Raw genomic sequence first — 6213 nt, forward strand, 5'->3', positions numbered from 1 at the left:
TCCAGCCGTCAATGGCAGGCTGCGTTTCCCTCCACAGCGTGTCGGGAATCTCATTTCAATATACCTGCATCTCATTATAAGGGCTGCTCGTTGGAATCGCCCTCTCCCCCAGCCCCCCATATTGGATCATCAGGGTATATCAGCATGCAACTAGACCGACGTGTTTCACCACAGAATATAAGCGACATGCACCTGGCAACCTGCACTACACTTGTGACTTCAAGGTCCATTCGTCCATCTTGCATCGTGCTGCGCTTGGGGCAACTCAAGGCTCAGTGCCAGGCTTCGCTGGCAGCACCACGTCGCTTTCAGAGGGCTGTCAAAGGCAAGTCTCTTCCCTCCAGGCCAGCGGTAAGGGAGGGGTGGCTTTTAATGTGCTGCAGGGCAACACCTCCACTGAGGGGTGAGAGTGTGGGAGGTTCCACTCAGACACGTGACTGGGAGGTGTGGGTGGTGGCAATGGGGGAGGGCCCTCAGCGCCAGGATGGGGAGAAAGTCGGTTACGGATTGACAGGAGAGACTTTCGGCCAGAAGGGGAGGATCACTGAGTGAGGAAACGCTTCAATGCTGAGCTTGCAAAGGCCGTCCTTGTCCCAGTCCAGGTAGGAGAGGGCATGTCAATCCAGTCTCAGGCGTGTCCCAGCATGTTGTGCACAGGGTGTTGTCCTGTGCGTGATGTTACACGCGTGTTAGTCCAGGAGGTTTCCGGCATCATACTGGGCCACAGTTGGCACAGTCAGTCAGAGTGGGGGCATCTGCAGTCTTTAGATGGGGAAAAGGTATTGTGGTGGCAGTTGAGGGTGTGGGAAGGGGGTTATCTATGTCAGACTATTCAAGTGCCCTCAAAATAGGGAGGGCTGAGGTCCACATGGGGCACAGGCACCATATTCCAGGGGTAACAAAGGAATATCCACCACAATAATGATGGGATCAAGGAATACAGGAGGAGGATCCCTCTTAAAGGGAGAGAAATCTGAACATTAAGCTCCTGCAGGATGATGGGAGGGATTTCCACATAGATATAGATCACATCACATAGAGAGGGTCAAAGTTGGTCTGGTCATGAGACCTCAGCACCACCATCATCCAACCTGCAGCAATGGCAAAGTACAAAATTAAAATGAGGAGATACTGTGCTGGTGAGGGTCCCGAGCACCAATTGGAGGGCAGGTGCACGCACTGGGGGGATGCCGGTTAAAGGGACACCCAACTGAACTGTGCTTTCACATATGAGGAGGGATGCACAGCTGAGACATGTTAGGAGCCTTTCAATGACAATGCAGGGAATCAGCAAAGTGAAGCTATGATGTGCATTCACACAAAACTAATCCTGCAAAGTGGCACTAATCGATCTCCTTATATTAACCCCTTGTTCACAGCATGGAAATTCCCCAGAGCAGTAATGCACTCCAGGGCAATCAGGCGACTGGACAGGCTTCAGATGTGTGTTACAGTCGTGGCGCTGGCAGCTTCACAGAAGAGAAACCCCAGGGTCCCACTCAAATAATCTCAGTTCTTCACTAAACATTTTCTCTCATGTGTATTCCAAGTAATATAGTATTAGTGTGCAGTTAATGAGGAACTCCACCACCTGGGCTGGAAGCAGCAGATCCAAGTGCCTGGCCAAGGCAATCTCAAAGCAGTCGATCTTGTAAAGGCCAGGCTGCGGAGGGAAGGTGCACCTGGAAACGAACCCTGCACCAGCCTAGGATTTTGGGGTGATTAGATTCCGACACTGGAATAAAGCCCTTGAACCCACATCCGTTGGCGAGGCATTCGACAGAAAGAGGACTTTTGCAGGCTGATGCTGACTCTTGTCTGCTTCTCATTGATGCTGCAGAGAGGAGACCGTCAGGAAGGTGGAGGCTGGATTTATCACTGCCTGCATAGTCGCATACAGGCAGGAGAGAAGGAGAAGATTGCAACGGAGGTGCCAGGCTCACCAAAGGGAGGAGCTAAACCCTCAAGACCAAGGGGCAGCGGGAGTCCCCTCCGGATGCAGAGGATGAGGCTCACAGACACGTCTTGCGTAGGTGCCTCACAAGACCGAGGGTCTATGGAACTCTGCAGATGAGCAAGACAGCGTCACCAACGCCTCTGCATGTCCAAGGATCTGGTGACTCACACTTACCACGTTCTCCAGGAATTGGTGCCACGTAGACTGGGAGGGCATCCATTGCCACTGGCTGTGAAAGTAACTGCTGCATTGAACTTCTACGCAAGTGGCTCCTCCCAGGGCTCCACTGGGGACCTCTGCAGGATCTCGCAAGCGTCCGCGCACAAATGAATACATGAGGTCTCAGGCACCCATTTTGCCAAGGGCCACAATCATGTCAACTTTTACAGAGAACAAGCAAGTCAGGACGCCAGAACACCAGGCGTTGCAGTGATTTCTGGTTCCCCACAGGTGCAGGGTGCCATTGACTGCACTTATGTGGCTATAAAAGCTTCCTGGCAACAGGCAATGCAATACATCAATAGGAAAGGAAGGCTTCCACTCACTCATTGTACAGCTGATCTGCAACCATAAGAAACTTATCATGCGGGTTTGTGCCAGATACCCTGGAAGTATCCACGACTCATATATCTTGAGTAGATTGCAAATCCGGGACATCTTCGAGGGGCCACACAGGATCCAGGGCTGGCTCCTCAGTGACAAGGGGAGCTTGAGGAAGTGGCTGATGATGCCCATGCAGCAGCCACAGAATCCTGCAGAGAGAAGCTACAACGAGGCACTATCCGGGCATTGCTGGAACAGACCTTGGGCATCTTAAAGATGGGATTCTGATGCCTGGACAGATCTGGTGGAACTCTCCAGTATAATCGCTAGAGGGTCTCAAGGATCACCGTGGCTTGCTGTGCGCTTCACAACTGGAGCAGGACATGCAGAGCTGCACATCTCCTCCAATGAAGAGGACATCGAAGGGGATGAGGGCGTTGAGTTGGAAGAAGCAGATGCTGCAAAGGAAGAAGCCATAGCATGGGCCAGATGAGGCAGGCATGCATGTGACCACCAGGTTCCACGAGGAGGATGACAAGTTGCAGTGAGTTTCCTCTTGGACAAGAGTCCTCCATCATGGGCCAACATGAACACCAGTGTTGCTATTCATCTCATTTCAACCATGCACTTCAATATGAGAGTGAATAGTTACACATCAAGCTCACATTGTCCTGATCCTTTGAAGGATGATGAAGCCTCAGGAACATCTGTCCTTGTTGAGATGAGGGAGCCCTGGCATCCGACGTCAGAAGATGCTGCCTGTTCAGCGAATTGCCAACAGCCCAGATGCAGCAGCAGCCTACAAGAGCCAGGAGCTGCCCCACTATCCTCAGTGGGCTCGTAGCTGTACGCCTTCAATCTGACAAAGCTCCTCAAGGGGATCCATCTCCAGCAATGGGACATCACATTCTGTGTAAACCTGATGGTGAAACAGATTGGTGACACTTGGGCCAAGGCAGCCGAGGATGTTCTGCAGGTGTGCATGTCTTCAGAGATGACTCAATCCTCTGTGTCACCTGCTTCTCTATCACAGTAACATCTTGCACTCTCAGTTAGGGATGCTGGCCTGCTTTTAGCCTCACCTGACTACGCATGTAGGCCACCTTAGGATGATGATGTTCAGACTCTTGCATGCCAGACCTTAAAATGCCTCCTCTTTAAAACACACATTGTGCCCTCATAGCCAACCCTGGCCTTTGCAAACACCAAAATTCTCAGATACCATGAGGCTCTCAAGGTGCCGATTTGTTGTTAATAAAGAGCAGACTTCAGCTCCAGTACAACCCCACTCCTATCCCATTGCTTCCCTCGATATTGTCTAAAGCTACAATGTGCACTTCCACAGCATGCTCAAAGGTTCCACTGACCACCAAAAATTACCATCACTCTTGTCAGCGCATGTTAGGGTGATGGGATGTGAGCACTGCCTCCCCACATTGTGACAAGAGCCTTGAGGCCACAATCTAGACAATTACAGGTTGAGAAACGCTGAAGGTTGTAACTTCGAGCACCAGGGCAATGATGTGGCTGAGAGGGGCAGAGATTCAGCACCTTGAGGTGACAAGGAGCTCCCACTTGTTGGTGAGATTAGCAGATGTACACTCAGAAAGTCATAAACACAATTGGCAGACAACCGTGCACACGAGCTCTGAGTGTGGACTCATAGCATGAAAAACCTACCAGGGAGCACATAGAATTGCAAAATATATGACCCTTCGCCAAGTGTAAACACATCTCTCCTTGTACACTACACCTCCACCTTTCAAGAATGGAGACAAGATAGGAGCACACCTCTGCCTCAACCTTACACAGCCAAAAATAAACTTGACATGACCCTGCAAAGCATGAGAACGACGTTCCTTCCAAAAGCACACTTAACATTAAGATCGAGGGATCACTGATGTCGAGAATGATTTGATAAGGGGGCACACTCTGTCGTGATATGGAAACACACTCCATAGACGAGAGGCCCATGATAGCAACATCTGCAATAAGTGAGGAAGGGACCATGATATCACACCTGATTGACAGCAACACACCTCATGAAATGGGTGCGATTCTATTTATATTTGTAAACATTATATACATGTTGTGAAAACTCAAGCCACCATTGTGCTCCTAAATTTTTGAACTTTCCTAACCCTACCTACATCTGGGTGCTTCCCCAGTACCCACAGTGGAGGTACTGCTACACTCTGTTGACTGTGATGACTTTGGCGGGCATCCTCCAAAGGGTCAAGACGTGGAGGACCCAGGCTTGCTTTGGGTGTCCCTCCTCAGCCTGTGGAGCTGGGGGTGATGGGGGTCACGGGAAGAGGCGATCAGGATAGGTTGGACACTCCTGGACATGGGTGGATGGTCCCAGGGTGTCTTTTTTCTGGTCCTCCTCCCTTTGGGTGCAGAGCCTCGCCATCTGACTCGTACTCAGCAGAATCCTGGCCTCCAGCAGTCCTCTGAGTGCCAGCAGCCTCAGATGCCCCTGCCTCCACCGGCTGTGGGCAAGATTGTGTGCTGTGCTCACCAGACTGTGACCCCGAGCGTGCTCTAGAGCTAGGTCCCTAGCTCTAGTGTGCCTGCGCTGGTGGAGGGTATGGGTGAGCACCATGAAGGATCTTCTGCTGGTTTGTCCTCAGGATCCTCATCCAAGGTGTCATCAAACCTCGAGCTAAGGGCCTGGCTGGTTGATGCCATCAGGCTCTTGGCTGATGATCCTATGAAAGAAAGTAGAGATAATTAGTGCAAGGCAGGCGACTCTAAAACAGGACAATGCACTCACAGTATGGTTTTCTGAGGTAAAAGCAAAATACTGCTGATGCTGGAAATCTGACAAAAACAAAAAATTGCTGGAAAAACTCAGCAGGTCTGACAGCATCTGTGGAGAGAAAGACAGATGTATGACTCTTCTTCAGAACAAAAGAGAAGTAAAAATGTGATGAAATATATACTATTTAAGGAGGGGGTGGGACAGGTGAAGCAGGATAGAAGGCCAGCGATAGGCGGAGGGAAAGGAGAGATTGCGAAAGATGTCATAAAAAAAAGTCAAAGGGGTGTTGATGTTGGTGATACTGCCTAAAAGAGGTGTTAATGATGACATTAAGGGTAGAAAGCAGAATGAGCAAGTAACAGATGGCCCTAGTGGGGGTGGAGTGGGGGGAGGGGACAGTGTGGGGGGGAAAAGATAAAATAGGCTAAAATTTGGGGATAAAATAAGGAATGGAAATACATTTAAAAAATAATTATAATAGAAAAAGGTTGGAAAAATATATATAAAAATTTAAAAATAAATATTTGAAAAAAGGGGATCAAAAAGGGGCGATGATGGAGGAGGGAGTTCATGATCTGAACTTGTTGAGCTCAATGTTAAGTCCGGAAGGCTGTAAAGTGCCTAGTCGGCAGAAGAGGTGTTGTTCCTCCAGTTTGCTTCACTGGAACGTTGCAGCAGGCCAAGGATGGACATGTGGGAATGAGAGCAGGGTGGAGTGTTGAAATGGCAAGTGACAGGGAGGTCTGGGTCATGCTTGCGGACAGACCGAAGGTGTTCCACAAAGCGGTCACCCAGTCTGCGTTTGGTCTCTCCAATGTAGAGGAGACCACATTGGGAGCTGTGAATGCAGTAGACTAAATTGAGGGAAGTGAAAGTGAAGCGCTGCTTCACTTGAAAGGAGTGTTTCTGAGGGTTGAGCTGGTGCAGGATCCTCATGGAGGTGTTCGCC

Source organism: Carcharodon carcharias, chromosome 4 (genome assembly GCF_017639515.1).
Source record: "Carcharodon carcharias isolate sCarCar2 chromosome 4, sCarCar2.pri, whole genome shotgun sequence".
NCBI classification, from domain to species: Eukaryota; Metazoa; Chordata; class Chondrichthyes; order Lamniformes; family Lamnidae; genus Carcharodon; species Carcharodon carcharias.